A 27,530-nucleotide genomic window follows, 5' to 3' on the forward strand; every position below is an offset into this window, starting at 1 on the left:
TATTTTGCATTAAGACAATATGGTTTAGAAACTACATGAATAAGAATTGAAAGTGCAATTGTTTCTTTTTACAGTTTTTGAATGTGACTAGTAAAGAATGCCAAATTGATAGATGGATGAAGTGATTTTCTATGTAATATGATTTGGAAATACATTCAACCAAATTGTTGTTATTTGATTGTTATTTTATGTGGTTTTTTTATCTTGTATAAAATATGCAGAATAAAGTCTACTAGATTTTAATTATTTTCCTTTCCCCCTGCAATCTAGTTCTATAGATCAGTAATTGGCTGTAGTCAACTGTACTTTGAGAAATCTTTCAGACTAACTTTGAAATGTTACAGAATAGGTCTTACTGCATTAGAAAGATTCAAGCTTTGCACAAATATTTAAAAAAATAATCACTACCTCCCCAGGAATATTATCCTCAGCAGAATTGTGAATAGATGACATCTTTCCTATGTCAAGTGCAAGGTGTATGGGAAAGAAAGAAAAGTTAAGATACTCTCTCTACATAACAGTGGGTTCACTAGGGAAAGCAACTTTGCTCATATGAAAAGGGAGCTTTAGAACCCTGTAGGAGTCAACACATTCTTGTCTCTTGGTTTGATGTTATGGGTTCATGGAGGTTGTTTCTTCCCTTCTATCACTGGAAGGTCCATCTTAGGTGGTTTGAAGGGTGCTGGTTCTTCTGCAATTCTAGTAGTCTGAAGCTGAATGACCTCCACTAGTGATGGCTTCTGAGTACCTCTGTAGGACTGGACACTGAAACCTGCGTTATCAGATTTCTGAAGGGTTCTTGGTCCAAAAAGGCTCCATTTTTCTCTATCTCCATTTACAGAGTCAATGTTGCTGACATCTAGATCAGGTAAGGAAGTAGAAGATACATGAGTAAACTAGCCTCTGAGCTTTCCCTTGGGAGAAGAATGGGGTGTACTACTTGGAAAATACTGGGTTGAAGCAAACAGTCTATCTTCTTTTGTCATTTCTCCATTTTGTAACTTCAGTTTATGGACTGCCTCTGCTACACAGTGGTTCTTGGTTTCTTCTGTGGTGAGGCCTTTATGGGGAGTGCATCCTGTGTCTGTCAACCCTGTCTGCTGATCAAAGCACTAGATGCTTTCTTGTATCTGGTCAGCTGGGTTTCCATGAGGAGCAGGGTGGGATGGAGGAAAAGGGAGGAGAAGAGACCATCTGCAGCCCAAGGCTCTTCCAGGGACAGGAAGCTGAGACTAACAACAACATAAAGGGAAAAAAACTCTTAGGATTGTAATTTGATATTATTTGGAGTTTTGACATGAAGTATGATTATCTGAATTGTCATTAACAGGAAGCTGAGACTAACTAAGCACTGAAGCACAAAGTGAGGCCATGACACAAGCCAAGACCCAAATGGACCTCAATGAGAAGTAAAGTGAAACCTGTGCTGTTTTTTTTAAATCCATGATATTATTTACATTATTGTTAGGTTTCTAATTTTTCTTGTATTGTGATTTTTGGGAACTCCTTGTATAAGAAATGCTGTTAATTTGAAAAATAGATAGCCAGAGAGTGATACAGTTGTATCGCTGGAAAATTAATGTTTCTGAAAGAGACTGTCATTGTTATGGTTAAAACAAACTGTCAAATATTTAATTGGGCATATTTTGCTTTTAAAATTAATAATGATAATTACTTATATTTTGGAATGTAATCAAAATTATCCATTTTATACTTCATAATGTTCTCTATCTCTTGTTTGGTCATAAATTTTTTCGTTTTCCATAAATCTGACAAATATGCTATTCCTTACTCCCTTAATTTGTTTATAGTATCAGCCTTTATACCTAGATCATGTATCCATTTGGATTTTTATTCTTGTGTATGGTGTCAGGCATTGGTCTATGCCCAGTTTCCGCCACACTGTTATCCAGTTTTTCTAGCAGTTTCTGTCAAACAGTGACAGAAGCTGGGGTCCTTGGGTTTATCAAACAGTAGATGCTACTTTATTCATTGACCACTGCGTCTTGAGTACCTAACCTATTCCACTGGTCTGTCCCTCTATTTCTTAGCTAATACCAAATGGATTTGATGATTGCTGCTCTATAACACAATTGGAGATCTGGTAGGGCTAGGCCACCTTCCCTATCATTTCTTTTCATTAATTGGTTTGTTTTTTCTCATGGTTTCTCTCATTCATTTTAATTCTTCTATGCAACATGACTAATGTGAAAATGTGGCTAATAAGAATATATGTACAGAACCCATACAAGATTGCATGCTGTCTTGAGGAGGGAGGGAGAGAAAATCTAAGACTTATGGAAGTGATTGTAGAAAACTGAAAACAACTAAATTAATTTTTTTAAAAAAGAATTAGAACCAATGGGAGAAACCACAAGTAAGAAGAAACAAAAACAGAGAGCAAATAATATGCTTCCATCTGCATTCAGATTCCAAAGTTCTTTCTCTCCACGTGGATAGCATTTTCCATTGTGAGTCTTTTGGAGCTGTCTTTGATCCTTGCATTGTTGAGAAGAGCTAAGTCTATCAAAGTTGGTCATCCTACAATGTTGCTGTTACTGTGTACAATGTCCTCCTGGTTCTGCTTACTTCACTCAGCATCAGTTCATAGCAGTCTTGACATTATTATAACTCTGTCCTTCAAAATATAGATCCATACTCAATTGGTAATAGAAATCTCTCTTATCCAATAGGGAAGAAGGTGAGGAAGGGAACAAGAGAAGGGTGGAATAAGGTCATAAAAGGGAGGGCAAATAAAAGAAGGCAGTGGAGAAAAGAAAAACAGACTTGAGAGGAGGGACAGCATAAAAAAGAGAGAGATATGTATTAATTTATATTTATGTTTATATTAGACATGGCCAATATTGGAATTTGTTTTGCTTGACTATACGTTTTTGTAAGAAGGGTCTTGTTTTTCTTTACTAGAAAAAAATTTAATTTAAAAAACTATTTTAAAGTATGTGATAATTCCATATATTATTCTAAAAATTGTGCTGTTCTTCTCCACTTCTTATTGGACTTCCTTCTGTTCCAATGTGCATTTTTTACAATGTTTCAAGAGGCTTCTTTCTGGGATGCACTATTATTACCAGCCTCTCCTCTTTTCTTCAATACTTCCCAATTAAAAACAGAAAATAGGAAGAACCTCTTGTAACAAATAACCATAGTTTAGTGAAACAAATCAGTGCAATGACTTAGGTTGGAGTCTTGGGAAACTCTCATCATTAGTGGGCATGACTTGGATGAAGATCCAGCAAAGGAGCTTTAGAGGCAGTTAGGTAGAAGAAGAAGAAGAAAACTGGGTCATGAAAACATAGAGAAGGAAAAGTGGGTAATCAATAGTTTCAAAAGTCACAGAGAAGTAAAAAAAGGATGAGGACTGAGAAAATGCCATTAAATTTGGCAATTAAGAGATTATTAGTAACTTTAGAGAGAATAGTATCAATTGAATGACTAGATCGGAAGTCAGACTGCAGAGAGTTAAGAAGAGATTGAGAGGAAAGGAAGTGGTTGCACCTATCCTAGACAACTTTTTTTTCTTCTTCTTTAAATTTATTTATTTAACTTTTAACATTCATTTTCACAAAATTTTGGGTTCCAAATTTTCTCCCCTTTTGTCCCCTCCCTCCACTCCAAAACACCAAGCATTCTAATTGCCCTTATCACCAATCTGTCCTCTCTTCTATCATCTCTCCCTTCCCTTGTCCCTATCTTCTCTTTTGTCCTGTAGGGCCAGATAACTTTCTATACCCCATTACCTGCATTTCTTATTTCCTAGTAGCAAGAACAGTACTCGAAAGTTGTTCCTAAAACTTAGAGTTCCAACTTCTCTTCATCCTTCCCTCCCCACCCATTCCCTTTGGGAAGGCAAGCAATTCAACATAGGCCACATCTGTGTAGTTTTGCAAATGACTTCCATAATAGTTGTGTTGTGTAAGACTAACTATATTTCCCTCCATCCTATCCTGTCCCCCATTGCTTCTATTCTCTTTTTTGATCCTGTCCCTCCCCATGAGTGTCAACCTCAAATTGCTCCCTCCTCCCCATCCCCTCCCTTCTATCATCCCCCCACCCTGCTTATCCCCTTATCCCCCACTTTCCTGTATTGTGAGATAAGTTTTCATACCAAAATGAGTGTGCATTTTATTCCTTCCTTTAGTGGAATGTGATGAGAGTAAACTTCATGTTTTTCTCTCACTTCCCCTCTTTTCCCCTCCACTAAAAAGTCTTTTGCTTGCCTCTTTTATGAGAGATAATTTACCCCATTGCATTTCTCCCTTTCTCCTCCCAATGTATTTCTCTCTCACTGCTTAATTTCATTTTTTTAAGATATGATCCCATCCTCTTCAATTCACTCTGTGCATTCTGTCTCTGTGTGTGTGTGTGTGTGTGTGTGTGTGTGTGTGTGTAATCCCACCAACTACTCAGATACTGAAAAAAGTTTCAAGTTACAAATATTGTCTTTCCATGTAGGAATGTAAACAGTTCCACTTTAGTAAGTCCCTTATGACTTCTCTTTGCTGTTTACCTTTTCATGCTTCTCTTCATTCTTGTGTTTGAAAGTCAGATTTTCTTTTCAGCTCTGGTCTTTTCATCAAGAATGCTTGAAAGTCCTTGATTTCATTGAAAGACCATTTTTTCCCCTGAAGTATTATACTCAGTTTTGCTGGGTAGGTGATTCTTGGTTTTAGTCCTAGTTCCTTTGACTTCTGGAATATCCTATTCCATGCCCTTTGATCCCTTTATGTAGAGGCTGCTAGATCTTGTGTTATCCTGATTGTATTTCCACAATACTTGAATTGTTTCTTTCTAGCTGCTTGCAATATTTTCTCCTTGACCTGGGAGCCCTGGAATTTGGCTACAATATTCCTAGGAGTTTCTCTTTTTGGATCTCTTTCAGGAGGGGATCTGTGGATTCTTTCAATATTTATTTTGCCCTCTGGTTCCAGGATATCAGGGCAGTCTCCCTTGATAATTTCATGAAAGATGTTGTCTAGGCTCTTTTTTTGATCATGGCTTTCAGGTAGACCCATAATTTTTAAATTCTCTCTCCTGGATCTATTTTCCAGGTCAATTATTTTTCCAAGGAGATATTTCACATTATCTTCCATTTTTTCATTCTTTTGGTTTTGTTTTGTGATTTCTTGTTTTCTCATAAAGTCATTAGCCTCCATCTGTTCCATTCTAATTTTGAAAGAACTATTTTCTTCAGTGAGCTTTTGAACCTCCTTTTCCATTGGGCTAATTCTGCTTTTTAAAGCATTCTTCTCCTCATTGGCTTTTTGAACCTCTTTTGTCAATTTAGTTAGCCTATTTTTCAAGGTGTTATTTTCTTCAGCATTTTTTTGGGTCTCCTTTAGCAAGGTGTTGACCTGCTTTTCATGCTTTTCTTGTATCTCTCTCATTTCTCTTCCCAGTTTTTCCTCCACCTCTCTAACCTGATTTTCAAAATCCTTTTTGAGCTCTTCCATGGCCTGAGCCCATTGGATATTTATTTTGGATGTTTGGGATACAGAAGCCTTGATTTCTGTGTCTTTCCCTGATGTTAAGCATTGTTCTTCCTCATCTGAAAGGATGGGAGGAGATATCTGTTCACCAAGAAAGTAACCTTCTATAGTCTTATTTTTTTTCCCTTTTCTGGGCATTTTTCCCAGCCAGTGACTTGACTTCTGAGTTTCCTCTCCACACCCACCTCACCTCCAGTTCTGCCCAGCTAGTGCTTGGGAGCTGAGATTCAAATGCTGCTTCCCAGCCTCAGGGCTTTGGGCGGGGGCAGGTCTGCTATTCAGTGTGAGATTAAGTTCAGGTGCTCAGGTTGGGGCAGGGCCACCTCACGGGGCTCAGTTCCCTTAAGGGGTTTATGTGGAGACCTTCAACAATGGATTCAAGCTCCTGCCTGCTTTGGGAGATCCTGTCTGCTGCTGCCTCCACTGCTGTCTCCCAAGGGGGCCTGAGTTATGGGGACACCCCACTCCTCTCTCGGCAAGTTGAAAAGACCCTCTCCCTGACCTTTGGCGCCTGTGGGTGGAGGGACCTGTGCTGTGGCTGGAGATTCTGTCCCTGAAGCCTGCTTGGATCTGCTCCTCTCGGTGCTGTGTGGCCAAGGCAGGGCTGGGCTCTGCTCTGGGTCTGGTGCACGATAGACCTTTTGTGTCAGTTTTTCAGGTCTCTCTGGAACAGAAATCTCCTCCACTCCATTGTTCTGTAGCTTCTGCTGCTCCAGAATTTGTTGGGAGGTCTTCTTTATAGGTATTTTATGGGCTGTGGGTTAGGAGCTAGCATATGTGTATCTTTCTACTCCGCCATCTTGGCTCCTCCCATAGACAACTTCTTAACGAGTTTAGCCACAAAGGGGAAGAGAAATATGAGACAATAACTAGCAGGGATGGATGGATCAAGTGATGGTTTTTGTTTTTGGTTTAATATGGGAAAAAATATAGGCATGTTTGTAAATAGTAGGGAAGCAACCAGAGAAATCAAAGATAAGTGAGAGTAGAGAGGATAAACTTGGTTAATTTTTTTTTTTTTATCACAGAACTTCTGGAGACAGATGGTCACTGCATTGGTCAGAATTCTTAAGTCTTCAAAGTTATTTTACTTCAACATATCATCATTCTTGTATAAATTTTTCACCAGGTTCTGCTGATTTCACTCTACATCAGTTCATATTAATCCGGGTTCTCTGAAATTGTCTCTTTTGTTAATAAAATTCCATTGCATTCATATACCATCATTTGCTGAACCATTTCTCAATTGATAGACATCTCCCTTCAATTCTAGTTTTCTTTGCTTTTATTTTTTTCCTTTTAATTCACCCCTTCAACATCAGGAAGTTTATTTTGCTTTTCTCTTAATTGCCAATCCTACTACCTACTTGATACCTCTTGAATTTGGTGTATTTCTACACCAAATTGTGCGTCTCCCACCATATTTTTTTTTTTGTTTCTCACGAGTGAGGTTTGAAATATAGAAAGTTTGAAGTGTAGAAAGTCTTTCTCTGTACTGATGAACAGATGGGTGCCCTGGCAAGATTAGTGCCATTGTGACCAATCTAGAACCCACCTTTCTTGTGCTTTCTTATAGGTTTCTAATTTGCTTTGGTCTAGAATTTAAAATATGAAATCACACTATATTTCATAAATGTATCATAAATTGGCTTGTATTTGCCTTCATTTCCCCTTAGAGTTTTTATTTCCTCTCCAACTTTATATGACCAGAAATAAAATGACACTCACATCATAGACTAAAGAACATTTATTGCATCTAGTTAGAATTGAAATGATGTAGTATTAAAATAAATTTTAAACCTCCCAATCTTTTAACAATATGATACTTTTACGGAAATCTAAATTCCCAGCTCAGCTCCCAACTTCACTTTTGCTAAGGAAACCTAGTGCTCCTAGAAGCCATTGGCAAAGGACAGCTATTGGTCACACGCTCCTTCTCAATATAACACTCTAAAGTGGTGAAATAAATAGTCTCACCCTCACCCCACTCAAAATCCTAAGCAACTGTTGTTCTACAACTGATTACCTAAAAAATTTTGGGCCTCAAAGACCAACTAAATTGCCCTCAGAAGTCTCCAATATTAACCTGGTCTGCTCTGAAGTCCAGGATCCTACACATTCAGGTTAAAGATTCACTGTTCACCCTGTATTCCTCAGGTGTGTTCTGCCTTGAATATTAACTCATACACTACTGAAACCATACTCTAAACACTCAGGAGAAAAGGTGGTCTATGAGTCCTACGTCACTGACAGTGTTTTAACTGCCTAGCATAATGCCTCAGCATTAATAACCTGCCCAGCATGAAATTAATAGTCTTTTTACAATTGCCTGTGTATTTTTTTCTGAAAATTACCTCTCAAGAAAAATAAAAATAAAACGCTTGTAATAAGCAAAACAAATTCCCATATTGTCCAAAAATGTCTGTCTCATTCTGCATGTTAGTCCCTCACCTCTGACAGAAGATAGGTAGGATTCTTCATCATCAGTCATTTAGAATCATGACTGGTCCTCGCACTCATTGCATACATTGCAGAGTATTTAAGCCTTTCCAACTGGTTCATTTTTACAAGGTTGATGTTAGAATATAAATTGTTCTACTTGTTCTGCTCATTTTACCCTATATTAATTTATACAAGTCTTCTCAGGTTTCTCTGAAACCCTTCCCTTCAGCATTTCTTACAGCCCAATAGTATTCCATTATATTCATATACCATCATTTGTTCAGCTAGTCCCTACATAGCGGAAACACTCTTGGTTTCTAGTTCTTTGTTTAATCATTTAAAAAATGTTTCTCTTACTTTTATAGGCTTGGATAATTCTTTCTAATCCCCTTTATTTCTGTTTTCCTTCTAATGTCACCTGAATAGAAATTACAAGGGCATGAGAATTAAAAGACAAGTCTGCTTAAGCCAGTGCTGCATACAGATGACAAAACTAAGATTCAGAAATGTTAAGCAACTGGTCCATGTTCACACAACAAATGCGATTCTGACCAGATCTTCCTGATTCCAAGTCTATCATACCATTCTGTTACTCAAGAACCCATCCTAAGCTATAACTGACAAATGGTCATGTATCCTTCACTTGCAGATCTCTAAGGAGGGGGAGCTCACCACTTCTTTGGCCAGCAACTCATGCTACTTTTAAGCAGCTCTACTTAATTATGGGGAAATTTTCCCTGACATGGAGCCCTGAAACTGTACTTCTTCAGCTTCTACCCAATGAGGCCAAGCAGAATAAAGCTAATCTCTCCTCCACAAGAAAGACCTTCATATTATGAAGACAGTTATTACATCTCAATTCCTCATATACCTTGGACATCAGACATTTATCAGATATATTTGATGCAAAGATATCCCCCTACTTAACAGATTTTTTTTTTCCAGCTACATTGGTTTCATTTGTGAAAAAATTTTTAAATTTTATTTCATTGCAATGGTTGATTTGGTCTTTTGTGATCACTCCTGTCCCTTATTTGATTATGACTTCTTCCTGTAATCATAGTTTAGAGAGACACCTCGTTCTACTGTCTAATTTTTTTCTGATAAGACTTTTCATATTTATTCAAATTTCAAATTTTCTTGAGAACAAAGAACTTGAAATACAGTGGATTCCCTTTGATTGGGGAATGGCTAAATAAATTGTGGCATATGAGTGTAATGGACTGTTACTGTGCAGCAAGAAATGACAAATATGAGGAATTCAGAAATGTATGGAAGGGTTAGTGTGAGCTGAATTTGGGTGGAACAAGTTGAACCAGGAAAACAACGTAAACAATGATTACAAAAATGTTTTAAAAAAAGAAAGAAAAATTAAGCAAAACTGACTGCTATGCAAGTTGAATGACTAAACTTGGGTCTAGAATAGAGTTAAAAAAATACATCTTTTTCCACTCCTTGGAGAGGTGGGGAAAATAGGGGTGTATGGTGGGAAATGTGCTTGCACTCAGATTGGTAATTATGTCAATTGGTTTTGCTCTTTTGAGTAGGAGAGGAAGAAGAACATATTCAGAAGTGAAGGAAGTGAGGGGGGGGAAGGCAAATCAACCAAGGCATACTAAAGATTAATGTAAGCAGGCCTTTGACGCATGCCCCGATCACCTACCAGGAGATACTCTGCTTCTGGAAGATGTCCTGTGTTCCCCTACTATTTTAATGGAAATAGCCTCCTTCAACTGGAACAGGTTATGCCTTTAAAACTGCCAGACTGTAATAGTCTTACTCTCTTTCCTGCTCAGAGTTGAGAGAATTTAGCCATAGCATGAGGACTGTGAACTGAACTGGTGCTCCCTTTTTAGGCCCCAAAGACCCCAAGAAATAGGCTTGGGGTTTGTCCTTGGTTTTAGATGCTGGATGTAGAATCCTCACTGGAACTGAAATCATCAAGCCATGGTGACCTGTGACCTTGGAGGCAAGATTCCAGGTTGGCTACCAAGCTAGGTAGCTTAGCAAGGAAGCCCTGAGAAACTAGAATGCCTGGGACTTGAGTCTAAAGTAGGCTTTGAACTTAGAACTTGGGATCTTGCTATAGAGGAACTGAGCTAAAATGTTCATTAATCCCCTCCCCAGAATATGAGGTCAAGTTAGGATGCAAATTATGCCCTCCAGGTATTAGAAGGATAAATGTATATATTTGTTCTCAATATGCCATGATAATTTGTAAAAATTAATCTGACTGTTAAGTGGAATTGGGGTACAAGGGAACTCCTAGAATTGGGGAAACACCATCATTGGGGGCCGAAGCCAATGGCAAAGAGTCTAGTTGCCCTCAGAACACTTAAGGGTACCACACTTCAGGGAGTGTGGGTCAAGGTAGCCATGGTTACACTAATGTAAATACAATTACAAAATACTTTTTAAAGAAATAATGATTTAATTGGAGGGATATTAATTGCTCCTCCCTAGGCTTCACTAATCAATAAGACAATAACTATTTATTAAGTGCTAACCAGTCACTGTGCTAAATACTGGGGATATGAAGCCAAAAGTGAGATAATGCCTGCCTTGAAAAATTTACATTCTTTTCTTTTCTTCTTTTTTTTAAAACTGAGTTTTTCTATTACTCCCTGACTGGAAGGGTTGGGGATACTCACCACCTGTGCCACCACTGGTAGGACCCAGGAGCTTAATGTGCTTCATTTTTTATGGGGGTGGGTGAAACAGTACATCCCTTTGAGGCTTGCCATATTGATACTGGAGTTAGCTCAGACTTCCTATAGGCTTCATCCACTTCATCGCAAACCTTCCAAGCTCAAGAAATCTACCAGCCTCAGTTTCCTCTGTAGCTGGTTTTACAGAATTGTGCTGCTGCCCCTCCAGGCAGTAGCTTACATTTTAACAAAGGAGACAGCATGTCCATTTATATGCATAAATCAGTGCTGCACAGAAAATGGGCAAGAGCTTCCCTACTTGCTTCCAACTAACCATGGAGATTCAGTTCTTTAGTACTTTGTAGATGACTAAGTCCCTAGCTGCTTCTAATTATGTACTATTATGTACTTTAAGATGACAGTCCCCTCATTGACTGTTGAGCCAGATGGATCTTTAATATGGAAGGATTGTCTTCTCTTCCAGCTATGGGGTTCTTTTGAGTCACTTCCTAGAAGTTGTTGGGGGAAGGATGGCCCTTCCAAGTTCCTACTCCACCATCATTGGACTGTGAGAAAATGGAAGCTAAATCTTGTGACCTCCCTAGGCATAAGACAACTGGATGTGGGAGTGGAAGCCTTCAAAGCAAGCAGCTTGAAAACGATACTGACATGATCCATAGTGGAAGAAGAAAAGAGAGACAGAACTGGAAATTATTCTCTTTTTAAAGGTCTGCTTAGTCATTCTCATTTCCAGCTCAATGATCCATGAGGGGATGCCACTGGGATTTATTAAGTACAGAGAGGTTCGGTGATATATTTGGACTTAGACTTTAGGAAAATCACTTTGGTGGCTGAATGGAGAGAGACTTAAGGTAGGCAAACCAATCAGTCAGTTACTGTAATAGTCTAGGGGCAATGAGAACTTGCACCAGGATGATGGCAATATCAAAGGAGAGAAAGCAGAAAAATGCTGCAAAGGTAAAATCAACAGGTCTTGGCAATAGACTGGATATCAGGGAGGGAGGGTGAGCGATAATGAAGAGTTGAGGATGTCATTTAAGTTGAAGGCTTGGGGGATTGAGAGGATAGTGATGCCCTCAGATAGTAATAGGAAAGTTTGATGGTGGGGTTGGTTAGGAGGAAAACTAATGAGTTCATTTTTGGTCATGTTGAGTTTAAGGTCTACTTGAAATCCAATTTGAGATGTCTGAAAAACAGCTGGATATGTAAGACTGGAGGTCAGCAGAGAGTTAGGGAAGGATAGGTAGATTTGAGAATCCTCAGCATAGAAAAGATAGTTAAATCCATGGCATCTGATGGAACCGCAAAGTGAAATAGTATAGAGAGAGAAGAGAAGAGGACCCAGGACAGAAAGTGGTGGGATACCTATGGTTAGAGGACATGACCTGGATTGGGATCCAGCAAAAGAAACTGGGAAGTGGTCTGATAGGTAGGAGAACCAAGAGAGAGAGATGTCTTAGAGACAAGAGAGTATCAAGAAGAAAAAGGTGGTCAACAGTGTCAAAGGCTGCAGAGAGGTCAAGAACCATGAGGATGGAGAAAAGATCATTGGATGTGGCCATTAAGAAATCATTGGTAACTTTGGAGATAGCAGTGGTGGAATGATGATGTCAGAAGTTGAATTACAAGAGATTTAAAAATAAGAAAGAAGAAAGCAAATACACATATTATAGACAGCCTTCTCAAGGAGCTTAGCCACAGAACGTTTAAGGATATAGGTTGATAATTAGCAGGGATGGAAGGAATCAAATAAGTGTTGTTTAAGGATAAGGGAGACATGGACATGTTCTTAAGCAACAGGGAAACAGCAAGCAGACAGAGAACCACTGATGACAAATGATAAAGTAGGGATGACAGAGGGGGCAATCTGTTGGAAGAGATGGGAAGGACTCATTTGTGTAGGTATAGAGATTGGACCAGGTAAGGAATAAAGTCACCTGTTCATGTGAGACAGGAGTGAAGAGGGAGAGAGTGATAAAAGGCATCTGAGTGAAACAGGATAAGAAAGAGTGGAGAAGAGACACCTTGTGGGAAATATTTTCTGTAAAATAGAAGTCAAAGTTCTCAACTGAGAGGGTAGAAAGTGAGGAAGCCTCAGGATGTTTGAAGGAAGATAAAAAGAGTTAGAAGAACCATTGTGGAGAGTGGAATAGTGAGTTGATAAAGGAGGCTTAGAAAGATTGATTACCTGGCATCATTAAGACCCTATCTGAAGTTGTGTAACATAATTTTGTAGTGGACCCACAGAAGGATTGTGTGATTTCCTCCACCTTTGTTCAGCAGCACATGTATATGAATGAAAGTTGATGGGAGTCATCCAAGGCTGAGGTTTCTCAGGATACAAAGGTGAATATAATAAGAGGGCCAGAGACTCAACACAATTGGACAGTGTAGAGTTGAATTAGTTCACTAAGGGGTCAAGACAAGGCAAAGAGGAAGGAGTGGATGGCACAGCGATGATGACCTGGGACAGAACTGAAGAGTTGAAGGATCATTGGTGAACAGAGTAGGGTTTAGCAGATTATGATTAGATAAGGAGATGTCACAATTCTAGAACATGGAGAAAATATGCATTTGTGAGTGATGGCAAGATCAAGGGTATGACCGTCTTTGTGTGTGGCTGAAAGGGGTGGAAGAGTAGGTTATGGGAAGTCAGTAGGTTGAGGAACTGAGTTGTTAGGGTGTTTGAGAGAGTCAATAGATATAGATACTTTGAACTCCCCTACTATGAGGAAGGAGTTGAGGAGGAAAAAAAAAAATTGTGAGCCATATACTGAGGTTATAGAGGAAGAGAGGGGAGTGACCTGGAGGTCCATACACAATAGGTACCAGAATTTTGATTGGGTGGTAGATTGGATTGCATATATAACCCTTGGTTCTCAGACTGCCACCTGTCAAGCAATACCGTAGAGACATCAAACTCCAGAAATGCCTAATGCACTCTCCCTCAGAGTTCACCAGTTTGGTGATGTCTTTTCAAAGGCTTTGGAAATTTGTGGGAAAAGGAAGCCAGAAGAGATTGTTCATTTCCCCACATCAGAGGAAGTGCAGTTGTCAGGGTCAAACAGAATGTGATTTCTCAATGCTTGCTCCCTGACCCTTCCACTGGCACTCTGGAGGGCTGATGTTAAAGGACAGTGGTAATCAGAACTGCTGAGACACTTGATACTAGTACTCCCCTTACTACTCGTAGTCAGGAGACAAAAGAAACCACAGGAGAGATAAAGATCTGATGCATTCCCAGTTGCTAACCAGCAGTGGTCAGTGCCCAATTTATGTTGTTTACTAGCCAATCAGATGCACTCTCACATTATCATGTGTGTCCCTGTGTATAATTAATTTTTTATATTTTTTCAAATTTGTTATTTATTTATTTTTAACATTCTTTTTAAATTTTGAGTCCCAAATTCTCTCCCTCTCTCCCATCCCACTGAGAAGGCAAGTAATATTGTTGCAGTTTAAACTGTGGGAGACCAAAAACTGTTGGGGTTTCATGGCGTGTTGTGGTGGAACTGTCTCAAAGAATTCAGAGTCAGACCACCTCTACTCCAAATATAGGCATTTATTGAGATTGATGTCTCTCATGAAGGGGGCTAAGTTCCAAGAGGAACCAGTAACTTCAGAGAAAGCAAGATGGATTTTTATAGGGTAAAGATGCAATTACATAACAGAAATTATGAATATTAAAAAGGCAAGAGGGGTTTGTTACCAGATTAAGTAATGGGGAAGGGGTCCTGGCCCCAGTGGAACTGTGCATGTGATTACCCACAATGCATACAGAAAAATGCATCTGGGGAGGTACTTATGTATAATGATATTATAAGAAGCTGTCAACATCATAAATTCTCTCTGGGTCAGTTCTTTACTATTACCACACAGGTGCTACCATAGGGTGGGCCCCTTCTACGATTTGGTGGTCAAGCATCCTGTTCTACATTCTGGTGGTGCTGTCTTCTGAATGAGTAGCTATTGTGGTCTTGTCTGGTCAAGATGGGTAGAGTAGCTGAGGTTGAGTACAAAGACACACCTGATTCTGTAGGAATGGATCTGGGGGCAGTAGTTAGCTAGAGACAGTGACTGAGTTCCTACACCTGCTGTTTCTGTGAGAACTATGAGTTCATGAACACATCTATTGTTCTAGTGAGCAGTGAGATATATGCAGTAGTTAGGATATTGAGCATGTGTGTGTGGTGGGGGGAGGGTGAGTGGCTAGGTAGGGGCAGCGGGCCTGCTGTTCAGTAGGGCCTATAAGGAAGTTAGAATTTGAGCTGGAGGCAGCTTTATTAGGATTCCATCAATATGATATCAATTATTTATGTGAAATCATGTAAAAATATTTATATATTAGCCATGTTTTTTAAAGCAAGAAAAAACAGAGAAAGTGAGAAAATTATACTTCAATTTGCACTCAGAATTTATCAGTTCTCTCTCTGGTGACAGATAGTATTTTTTCATCCTGAATCTTTTGGAATCATCTTAGATTGTTGTATTGATCAGAGTAGCCAAGTCTCTGATATGTGATCACACAGGTATGATTATTACAACATTGCTATTACTGTATATAACAATTTCCTGGTTCTTCTCACTTCACTTTGCATCAGTTCATATAGCTCTTGCCAAGTTTTTCTGATACCACCCCTCTCATCATTTCCCACATATATCAGCAAGGACCCCAGCATATACAAGAGGGTCTACTGTACAGGTTCTTAGATCTGCTTTTCTAAAAGGAAAGCAACTTTTGATGGGTCAACAATCACTTTAATCAAGCATATTCACTTAGTTCAGGGAAAAAAGTCAACACCCTGAACTTCAGAGAAAAACAAACAGAAATTACAAGCAGAAATTACAAACAGAAAGACCAACAGACAGAGCTTCCAACTGTCTGACCATAGACAATACATGCGTCTTTACCAGAGAGAGAAGCACCAACAATTGGGTTTTCAAAACTGGGGGGCTCCTTAGAGGCTACCCAGAGTCTCATCTGGCACATGAACCTTTTTCCAAAAAATAAACCCCAAAGCAAAATCTAACCTCAGAGTATATATACTCTTTTCAGAGCTGGTAGGAACGACCCTCATGATACAATGCCTCATTAACTGAAATTAACAAAAGGTATCTGAGGCCTATTAATGGGCAGGAAAGATCTTTAACTCTTGCCCCCACCTACCACTAACCTTACATTAACATTACACCACAGCACAATAGTACTCATCATAAACATATGCCCCAGTTTGTTTAGTCATTTCCCAATTGATGAGCAGCCCCTTGATTTTCAATTCTTTGCCACCACAAAAAGAGCTGCTATAAATATTTTTGTACAAATGGGTCCTTTTCCTTTTTCTTTGATTTCTTTGCTTTGTCTCAGACCAGGATTGATATCCCTTTCCTTTTTTTAGTGTGTCATGGAGTCACTAGCTTCCACTTGCCCCATTCTAATTTTAAAAGAATTATTGTCTTGAATGAGATTTTACATCTCTTTTCCATTTGGCCAATTCTGCTTTTCAAAGAGTTCCTTTCTTCAGTGAATTTTTGTGCCTCTTCTACTATTAAGTCAATTCCGGTTTTTAGGGTGTCATTTTCTTCAGTGTTTGTGTTTGTGTATGTGTGTGTGTGTGTGTGTGTGTGTGTGTGTGTGGGTGTGGGTGGGTGCATATGTGTGTCTTTTATTAAGCTGTTAATTTTCTCTTCATAATTTTCTTGAATTTCTTTTTTTCATTTTCTCTAATTTACTAATTTTTTCTCCACCACTCTTACCTCTTTAATACTTCTAGGACTTCTTTTTGGGCTTGGATCCAATTAGCATTTTTCTTTGAATCTTTGTCTGTAGATGTTTTTTACATTGTTATCTTCTAAATTTATGTTTTAGCCTTCCCTGCCACCATAGTAACTTTTTTGGTCAAATTCTTTTTTGTTATTGTTATTTACTTATTTTTCCAAGCTGTTTTTTGACTTTAAACTTTATATTAAAATTGGGTTCTGCTCACCTTGGAATGGAGAAGCACTGTCCCAATCTTCAGACTTTTTTGTGGTGCTGTTTTCAGAACTAGTTCTTTTTGAGGTGCTCTGGGCTTTACCCAGGAAGGACCCTTATTCTCTTGTGAAGGAATATTTCATATCCCTTGAATAAAGTAAGTTCACTCTGTCCTTTTGGTGACCTCTCAAGGAATATAACATATGTGAGTTGGCCATGTATTAATGTTCCAGGAACTAGCCACTCCCGGAACACATAGATAATACTTGGAAGATTTGGCTAATCCTCCAAGTATATGATTAATTAACTTATATCTTGTGACCCCCGTATGATATCTCCTTGATGGACAAGACCTGTATTCCCATGGCCATGTGCCTGACCAGCTTGGAACAGTGTGCGGAGCCGTTGGCAAAAAGCCTTCTTTGTCTAGGTCCCTATAAACTCTCCTTGCTTAGTGTAAGTCCTCGGAATCTCACCCATGGAGAGGACGCTCTGCCTGGGACTACTTGCTCCCAATTCAGACCCTGAAAGCTGTATCCCGGGATTCCCCAGCTGAGAAAATTCAGGTGTTGGTGCTTCCCTGAATTGGTGATGTTTTTCTATTTCCTCTTATATCTATATTAATATTGCTATAATTATATTAGTACTAGGTTATATTAATTATTTCTGCTATAGCTCTAAACTGTTCATGCATTTGCAAAATATCCAGCTTCTTCTTCTCAAATGTGTCTTATTGTAGGTGCGAATCTGAACCATAAATTTCCTTAATCACACACCTTGTAGCCACAAGCATTAGTTTTTCTTCACCTTGGAACTATGACCAGGGCCTCTATTGCCTTGTGATTAACCCCCAGTTCTTCTCTCCACCCTGGAACTGCACCCCAGAACTTTCTGTAGACAATAGAATTGCTAATCAGTGCCAGCTGTACCCAGTGTCAGCAAAAGGTCTCCTGTAATCTCTTTCTGACTAATTGTCTGACCCCTCTATGATCTCTGGCCTGAGAACTTCCAAAGCTGCTACTACTGCCACCACATACTCAGACTCTGAATAGGCTTACACCTTGGTATCACAAACTTCTCCTGCCAACCCTGCCAACTTCTCCTAAGTTTTCTTAGTCCAGAAAAATATCTCAGCCTGAACTTTTGTTGACTCTGTCACTCCAAAATTTGATCTGAGGTGTTATTTTAAAGTTGTTTAGAGGGAATTGTTGAAAGTTCAGCTGGGTTGCCTCGAATCTGCCATCTTGGCTCCCTCTGTGTATGATTATTAACAAAACCTTGGCAGCTGCCTACATTAGTGGCAGAATAGACAGAAATTTGGGGAAAGGTTTGATCCCTTCAAAAAGATGGGAGACATTATCTCTGCTTTAGCATTTATTGAGGTAGGTATATGACATAGGTAAGAGAAACTTACTTTAATCATACTTGAACAGAACTGCAAGTTTCCCACAAACAGGGAATGTATATAAACATTTGCATATATATGTTTATATATACATATATCTATAAACGTACACTGTATTTTATATCAGGGATGGGGAACCTGCAGCCTTGACCCACATGTGGCCTGCTAGGTCCTTAGGTGAAACCTTTTGACTAAATCCAAGTTTTACAGAACAAATTCTTTTATTATGGGGATTGTTCAGTGAAGTGCTATCTTCTCATTTGTGACAGCCACCTTTGCTTATTGATAGCCTCTGAAAGTCAAGCCCACCTATGCAATCAGTGGAGATGGTTGAGAAACTTGTCAGGACAAATGAAATATAAAGTCAGAAGAAGAAGGCAGAGGAAGAAAATCAGCTCTAATAATGAATATAGGACATACTGGGATTGGTACCTTCCCTCTACTACAAAGGCAGTCAGACTAGTCCAAAAGAACCCATGTTAGGGATGAAGCTCTGAAGCTTGTTGACCTGATTATGGCTACTCTCCTCTACTTGCATTAGCAAATGAGACAGAACATTATTTTGTGAAATGTTATCTGGTTTTCCAGTTGAGATGTTCTGAAGACTGAGCAACTATGGAAATCCACTGCATTGAGTTTTTGTGTGAATTAGTTTCTCTCTCTTAAAATCTGTATGTACAGGCCAAGATGGTGGAGTAAAAGCAGAGTCTTGCTAGAGTTCTCTCCCCAAACCCAGCCAAATAATGTAAAAAATTACTCTAAACAAATTCTGAAACTGCAGAACCCACCAAATAACAGTGAAGCAAATCTCTAGTCCAAAACAGCCTGGAAGTTCAATGGGAAGCATCTATCACACTGGGATGGGTGCATTCCAGCACATTGGGACCTGAGCAGACCTGAGAGGGGGACTGAATCACTGGCAACTGTGGTGGTTTCCAGACTTCACCCCAAAATGCCAAGGACAACTTAGAAGTTCAGTGGAAAAAGTCTGTGAGTCTTGTATGAGACTGGGACCCTCTGACCCCAGTCCCAGAGCAGCGGAGGGACAGTGGGGGTGAGGGGTAGAGGAGCCCTCAGTAGCAGCAGGGGCAGTTGCAGCCATTGTTTCTGGAGCTCTAGGCCCACAGATTGTGGGGGGATCAAGTGGCTGACAGTATATCTCCCTCATCCCCACTGGAAGCAGAGAACTACCTTTACAAAGAAAGGGGAGGGAGGGGGAAACAATCAAAGTTATATGGAAGTGATTGTAAAACACTGAAAACAAATAAAATAAAAATAATTAAAAAAATAAGGAGTAGAACCAGGAGAATTTTGTACACAGCAACAACCCCAGTGTGCGAGGAATTTTTCTGGTAGACTTAGTTCTTCACAACAATGAAAGAACCTAAAAAGTTCCCAATGGACTCGAGGCAAAATGCCTTCCACATGCAGAAAAAGAACTATGGAATTGGATCGCAGAATGAAGCAGACCATTTTCTTTTGTATTAGGTTTTGTTTTGTTTTATGATTTCTCCCATTCATTTTAATTCTTCTAGGTGCAACATGACTAAAGTGAAAATGTATTTAATAGGAATGTATATGTAGAATCTATATAAGACTGCATGCTGACTGTGGGGGGGAGTGAGGAGAAAGGAGGGTAGGAGGGGGAGGGAGGAGAAAAAATCTAAGATATATGGAAGTGATTGTAGAACACTGAAAACAAATAAAATAATTTTTAAAAAGTTAGAAAGGACATCAGCAATCCCAGCAAGGGTTCATCAATAGTAATAAACATACTATTCTTACTTTTTTTAATGGTTGTTTTCTTTTGGCCTTTTTTTCATAACATGACTAATATGGAAATATGTTCTACATGATTAACACATCCATAAACTATATCAAATTGCTTACTGTCATAGAGAAAGGGAAGGAGATAATTTGGAACTCAATATTTAAAAAAAAATATTTGTTAAAAAAAACTGATGAGCAAAGTTGGCATCCATAGAGGCTGTGAGAAAAAGTTCACCATTTTTCGTTATAAAATGTCTTCAAAAAATACGATTAAAAAATATTACTGCCAGATGGCTGTGTGTGTGTTTGTCCTTTGTCCAAAGAAGACCACGCTATCAGAGAAATGATGACATGACTTGCACTTGACTTTGTTTTGAGTGAGGGAGGGCTGTGCAGGTCACCAGCCTCACTTCTCCTCCAGAGCCGCCTGAATCCAGGGACCAGATATTCATCAGGATGACTGGAGATGGCAGAGGGGGAGGAGCCAAGATGGTGGAGTAGAAAGATACACATATGCTAGTTCTGAACCCACAGCCCATAAAATATCTTTAAAAAAGAACTCCCAACAAATTCTGGAGCAGCAGAAGCCACAGAACAATGGAGTGGAGGAGATTTCTCTTTCAGAGAGCCCTGAAAAACTGATAAAAGGTCTGTCGCGCCCCAGACCCAGAGCAGAGCCCAGCCCTGCCTTGGCCACGCAGCACCGAGAGGAGCAGAACCAAGCAGGCTTCAGGGACAGAATCTCCAGCCACAGCACAGGTCCCTCCACCCATGGGCGCCGGGGGTGAGTGAGAGAGTCTTTTTGGCTTGCTGGGAGGGGAGCGGGGTGTCCCCATAACTCAGGTCCCCTCAGGAGGCAGCAGTGGGAGCGGCAGCACACTGGGGCTTCCCAAGCACGCAAGAACCTGGATGCATTGTTGAAGGTCTCCACATAAACCCCCTGAGGGAACTGAGCCCCGTGAGGCAGCCCTGCCCCCACCTGAGCACCTGAACTTACTCTCACACTGAATAGCAGCCCTGCCCCCGCCCAAAGCCCTGAGGCTGGGAAGCAGCATTTGAATCTCAGCTCCCAAGCACTAGCTGGGCAGAACTGGAGGTGAGGTGGGTGTGGAGAGGAAATTCAGAAGTCAAGTCACTGGCTGGGAAAATGCCCAGAAAAGCGAAAAAAAAATAAGACTATAGAAGGTTACTTTCTTGGTGAACAGATATCTCCTCCCATCCTTTCAGATGAGGAAGAACAATGCTTAACATCAGGGAAAGACACAGCAGTCAAGGCTTCTGTATCCCAAACATCCAAAATAAATATTGAATGGGCTCAGGCCATGGAAGAGCTCAAAAAGGATTTTGAAAATCAGGTTAGAGAGGTGGAGGAAAAACTGGGAAGAGAAATGAGAGAGATGCAAGTTAAGTATGAAAAGCAGGTCAACACCTTGCTAAAGGAGACCCAAAAAAATGCTGAAGAAAATAACACCTTGAAAAATAGGCTAACTCAATTGGCAAAAGAGGTTCAAAAAGCCAATGAGGACAAGAATGTTTTAAAAAGCAGAATTAGCCCAATGGAAAAGGAGGTTCAAAAGCTCACTGAAGAAAATAGTTCTTTCAAAATGAGAATAGAACAGATGGAGGCTAATGACTTTATGAGAAAACAAGAAATCACAAAACAAAACCAAAAGAATGAGAAAATGGAAGATAATGTGAAATATCTCATTGGAAAGACAACTGATCTGGAAAATAGGTCCAGGAGAGAGAATTTAAAAATTATGGGTCTACCTGACAGCCATGATCAAAAAAAGAGCCTAGACATCATCTTTCATGAAATTATCAAGGAAAACTGCCCTGAGATTCTAGAACCAGAGGGCAAAATAAGTATTCACGAAATCCACTGATCACCGCCTGAAAGAGATCCAAAAAGAGAAACTCCTAGGAACATTGTGGCCAAATTCCAGAATTCCCTGGTTAAGGAGAAAATATTGCAAGCAGCTAGAAAGAAACAATTCAAGTATTGTGGAAATACAATCAGGATAACACAAGATCTAGCACCCTCTACATTAAGGGATTGAAGGGTATGGAATAGGATATTCCAGAAGTCAAAGGAACTAGGACTAAAACCAAGAGCCACCTGCCCAGCAAAACTGAGTATGATACTTCAGGGGAAAAAATGGTCTTTCAATGAAATCAAGGACTTTCAAGCATTCTTGATGAAAAGACCAGAGCTGAAAAGAAAATTTGACTTTCAAACACTAGAATGAAGAGAAGCATGAAAAGGTAAACAGCAAAGAGAAGTCATAAGGGACTTACTAAAGTGGAACTGTTTACATTCCTACATGGAAAGACAATATTTGTAACTCTTGAAACTTTTCAGTATCTGGGTAGTGGGTAGGATTACACACACACGCGCACGCACATGCACACACACACAGAGACAGAATGCACAGAGTGAATCGAAGAGGATGGGATCATATCTTAAAAAAATGAAATTAAGCAGTGAGGGAGAAATACATTGGGAGGAGAAAGGGAGAAGTGGAATTGGGTAAATTACCTCTCATAAAAGAGGCAAGCAAAAGACTTTTTAGTGGAGGGAAAAAGAGGGGAGGTGAGAGAAAAACATGAAGTTTACTCTCATCACATTCCACTAAAGGAAGGAATAAAATGCACACTCATTTTGGTATGAAAACCTATCTTACAATACATGAAAGTGGGGGAGAAGGGGATAAGCAGGGTGGGGGGGATGATGGAAGGGAGGGCATGGGGAGGAGGGAGCAATCTGAGGTCAACACTCATGGGGAGGGACAGGATCAAAAGAGAGAACAGAAGCAATGGGGGGTAGGATAGGATGGAGGGAAATATAGTTAGTCTTATACAACACGACTATTATGGAAGTCATTTGCAAAACTACACAGATATGGCCTATATTGAATTGCTTGCCTTCCAAAGGGAAGGGGTGGGGAGGGAGGGATGAAGAGAAGTTGGAACTCAAAGTTTTAGGAACAACTGTCGAGTACTGTTCTTGGTACTAGGAAATAAGAAATACAGCTAAAGGGGTATAGAAAGTTATTTGGCCCTACAGCACAAAAGAGAAGAAGGGGACAAGGGCAGAGAGGGATGATAGAAGAGAGGGCAGATTGGTGATAGAGGCAATTAGAATGCTCAGTGTTTTGGGGTGGGGGAGGGGATAAATGGGGAGAAAATTTGGAACCCAAAATTTTGTGAAAAGGAATGTTAAAAGTTAAATAAATAAATTAAAAAAAAAAAAGATGACTGGAGATGACCCAGAATGGAATAATTGGGGTTAAGTGACTTTCCCAAGGTTACACAGCTAGTGAGTGTCAAGCGTCTGAGGTAAGATTTGAACTCAGGTCCTCCTGACTCCTGCTCTATCCACCACACCACCGAACTCCACCTATTGCCAGATAGCCAGAGTTCCCTCAGAGTTACAGTGTTTAGAACAGTAGTATCATACTCAAGTAGTAATGAACCCTCTATACTACATATTTACTTAGAAAATGACAAAATAACATCTGTGTTGTATTATATTTTTATTTATTTTGTAAACATTTCAAATTACATTTTAATCTGGTTTCAATACTTTTGAGGTCCATGGGCTATGAATTTGATCCCTCTGTTCTAGAATGGCATAAGTTTAAGAAAAAGAGTATGGGATGGCTCTCCAGGAAGGGAAAGAGTGGGATAGTAGGGGAAATTACAATGATGTAAAAAAAAACCACATCAATAAAAACATTTAATTTTTTTAAAAAATAAATTGGACTGTGTTTGCTTATGTAGAATCATTTGGTCAATTAAAGAAAGATCTGCCTAGCTTTGAGATATAACATGTAGTGTAAAGGTCAAGATACTGTGATGTTGCATCGTAATAGATATGGAGTATTTTGTGGATCTTCTGGGTAAGTGTTTGGCCAAATCTGACCATATATGTTCAACTACCCTTTTCCTTTCATCTTGGATTTCCAAAACCTAAACCAGGTGACAAATTGGTTGTGATGCTTGTAATTCTAACATCCATTTTTCATTCAGTTGTTCTTTATAGCATTCTCCCCCACCCTCTACCCCTACCATGATATTCATTTAAAAGATTTTATTTTTATATTTATTATTAAGAACCCTCAAAACAATTAAACTCTCATTATAAACACATGTAGGCCACATGTGAGGTCCAGAAAACAAATTCTCACATTAATCATACTCAAAAATATATGACTCTCTGTATTTTAAGATCATCACCTCCCTGGCAGGAGGGGAATATTATGTTTGATCTTTCAGTCTTCTGGAGTCATGATTTTATCACTGTATTCAGTTATCAGAGTTCTAAAATGTTTCAAATCTTTTTTCTCTTTAATGTTGTCTCCTAATTCCGGTCACTTCTTTTTTTTTTTTCTGTTCATAAGGTCTATTTTTAATATTAATTTTTAAAATTTTTGACCTCTAAACTCTCCCCCACCCATTGAAAAGGCAAGCGATATTCTGTCATTTATATGGTTCATAAAGTCTTACAATTTCCTTTGAAACTATAAATTTTGTCATTTCTTATGCCATAACAATATTCCATTACATTTCCATGCCAAGATTTGTTTAGACATTTCCCAGTGGGGGGATACCCCTCTTAGTTTCCAATTTTTGACTACTATGAAAAGAACTTTTATAAATATTTTAATAAGGGTTAGGCAATATGGTAGAGCATTAAAAATAAAATCTTGCCTCATACTCACTAGTTGTACGACCTTGGCAGAGTCCCTTAACATCTGTCTGTCTCAGTTTCATCATCTGTAAAGTGGAGATGATAATGGCATTTACCTCTTGGGATTGTTGTGGGGATAAAATGAGATTATTTGTAAAGCACTTTGCAAACCTTAAAAATGCTATGTAAATATTGGCTAACATATTTTGGTATATGTTTCTTTGTATATATAAAGGAACAGGAGAGGTCTAGTAGTGGTATCATTGGATCAAAATGTATGCACAGTTTATTAACTTTTGAAAATACTTCTAAATTGCTTTCCAGAATGGCTAGACCAATGCTTTGATAGTAACATCAACAACACTTTGGTGTGCCTGCTTTCCTTTAGCTCCTCCAACATTTGTCATTTTCCTCCTTTGTCATCTTTGCCAGTCTCATGAATATAAGGTGGAATTTCAAAGTTGCTTTAATTTGCATTTCTCTAATTACTAATGATTTAAAACATTTTTCAAGGTTGAATGTTAGGTTGGATTTATTCCTTTGAAAACTGCCTCATTGCATCCTTTCTACTAGTTAGCTACCAAAGAACACCTCTTAAGTCTTATAAATTTGAATCAGTTTCTTATATGTGCTGTATACAAGATGTGGCAAACCCCCCCCTGCCCCCCCAATTACCTGTTTCCCTTCTGATTTTCACTATGATTTGTGTGGAATCTTTTAAATTTCACATAATCAAAATTGTCCTTTTTATCTTGTGTGATCCTTCTTGTCTCTTGTTTAATCATGAACTCTTCTGCATTCATAGATTTGAAACCAATATCTTCCTCACTTCTATAATTTATGATCTTTTATATCTAGGACGTTTATTTGAAACTTATTTTGGTATATGACACAAGGAGTTGGTCTAATTTCTGTGCCAGACTGCTGTACAGTTTTCTCAATAGTTTTTGTCAAATAATGAATCCTTCCCACAGTAACTTGGGTCTTTTGGTTTATCAAAATTATACCACTGTTTGGTTCTGTATTGTACCTAATCCTTTCCACTGATTGACCTAATTTTTTTTAACCAATGCCAAATTGTTTTAATGATTACTGCTCTATAGTACAGTTTGAAATCTGATAAATCTAGGCCCCCTCCCTTTTCTCTTTTTCCCCTTAAGATTCTTGACCTTTCAATCCTGTGCATTATTTTTCTAGCTCTATAAAATTTTCCTTTGACAATCTGATAGCTGTCATCTCTCAGCTCTTCTTGATTAGCTAATTTAGTACCTTTAGGACAAAGATGTAGAGGGGAGAGAATGATGGGACTATAGTATTGAAAGGCCAAGGGGAGACTTAGAATTGCAATGTTGTAGAACTGGGGAAATTCCATAACCACACCCCAAACTCAGAACCTGTGTGGGTGGTTAAACAATAGCCTATGCAGTACTCTAGCACCCTAAGGTCTTTCTAAACTGTCCCTCTGGGGAATAACTTGCCGAGTTCCAACAGAAGACAACTCTTAATTAAGTTAATCAATGAACACAGCCCAGAATGTCCTAGGAATCCTTAAGGAGTATGAGAAATGGGAGGGGGAGAGGAGTCATAAAGACAGGATTCAAAACCAAATGAAGGGAATAAAATGAGACAATAGCATGAGGTTGTAATTCTGTGGCGTTAACTCCATACTGCCTTGTTTCCTTTTACTTTTCTCCTCATAAAAGTTTTACTAGTAGAAAGCTCCATTTAACATTAACCTGCAAAGCGATTCTCAAATTGAACCTGAAAGCCTGGGGGAAATTCTGGAAATCCCAACAAAGCCAGGATGAAGGGGATGATGGCTGCCAGGAGATCCTCAAATTTGATAATATGGGAACCAGCTAATTCTGAAAAACTCATCAGCTGTTTGACTACAGGGTGATTAACTTTTTGGGCTCAGCAATTCTGGAATATTATCTGGGTTATGACCTCCATCAGCAGAGGAAATGGCCAAATGAAATCAGGGATCTTTGAATTTAAGAGAAAGGGAAAAAAAGAGAAAGGAAGGGAAAATATGTCAACAGCTGGAAGAGCAGGCAGAGCAACCTTGGTGTGACCACAGGGTCCTCTTCAGAAGGACCTAATGGTTGCTTATAGACTCTCAACTATGAAGTCTTAAACACCTGGAACTCTTAGGTCTGAGGCCTACGGAAGGAACAAAGGCTGGACCTAGAGAAATCAGACTTAAATTTGCAGAAGACCACAGTGCTTTGAACTGGTTTAGGTTTAATGGTAATTCTAAATCAAAACGAGAGGAACATTAGCACCAGGGCCCCTTGTCTGGGTCAGCACTGACTCATCCTACAATTCTTCTTTCGAGGGCCAGCAGGTGGCTCCAGGAAAGCAAGGAAGACAGGTGTCATCCAGGACTGTGATCCTGGATTGTGAATAATCTGCAGTGAAGAGCCTACTGTAGGCTTCGGCTTGGGTAGTGGAGTCAGGTTATTGCCTAAGGGGGTGTTATAGTTAGGATTTCTGGGATTATTTAGGGAAAGCAAGGCATCAAATGCTGGAAGGGAGGTTTGGGGGAACAGAAGTTTTTGGTGATACTGGAAGGAGTGGGTAAAAATATCAAGGCAGGTGTGTGTAAAGGTTTCGGAAAGGTTCTCGGGAAAGAGTGTATCTATGTGTATGTGTATGTACATATGTGTATACACAAGTATTTCTATATATGGTGTATTTTACGTATGTATATGTGTGTCTGAAGTCAGTGGGATGATATGATTGGGGAAGGGGTAAAGTTTGGGATGTAAGTGGCAGATTTTAGTGTTGTTTTGAGGGCTGTTAAGCAAAGGGGTTGGCTTTAGTGGGGTTTCAGTTCAGAGAATGTGTAGAACAGGACCTGAGGGGATCCAAAAGCAGGGAAAAGGTATGGGGAAAGGGTGAGGAATGAGATAAGCCTGTGTGCTGAGGACGGGTGCAAGAGGGAACCAGGGAAAATGTAAGAGGGTCTGCGTAACGTGTTAGAGAAGGGTCGCAGAGGGTGTTGTGGAGCTAGGCGGCATGCTGGCATACGGCTAGGAGGTAAGCGGGAGGTGGACTCTAGGGAAAGGGT

At 39.4% G+C, this 27,530-nt stretch overlaps 1 pseudogene; it reads right to left on the reverse strand.

Annotated features, from left to right (window-relative positions):
• Positions 1-583: 583 nt before the first annotated feature.
• On the reverse strand, positions 584-26,838 carry LOC140518078 (putative monooxygenase p33MONOX pseudogene; annotated as a pseudogene).
• Positions 26,839-27,530: the final 692 nt, after the last annotated feature.

Source organism: Notamacropus eugenii, chromosome 1 (genome assembly GCF_028372415.1).
Source record: "Notamacropus eugenii isolate mMacEug1 chromosome 1, mMacEug1.pri_v2, whole genome shotgun sequence".
NCBI lineage: Eukaryota > Metazoa > Chordata > Mammalia > Diprotodontia > Macropodidae > Notamacropus > Notamacropus eugenii.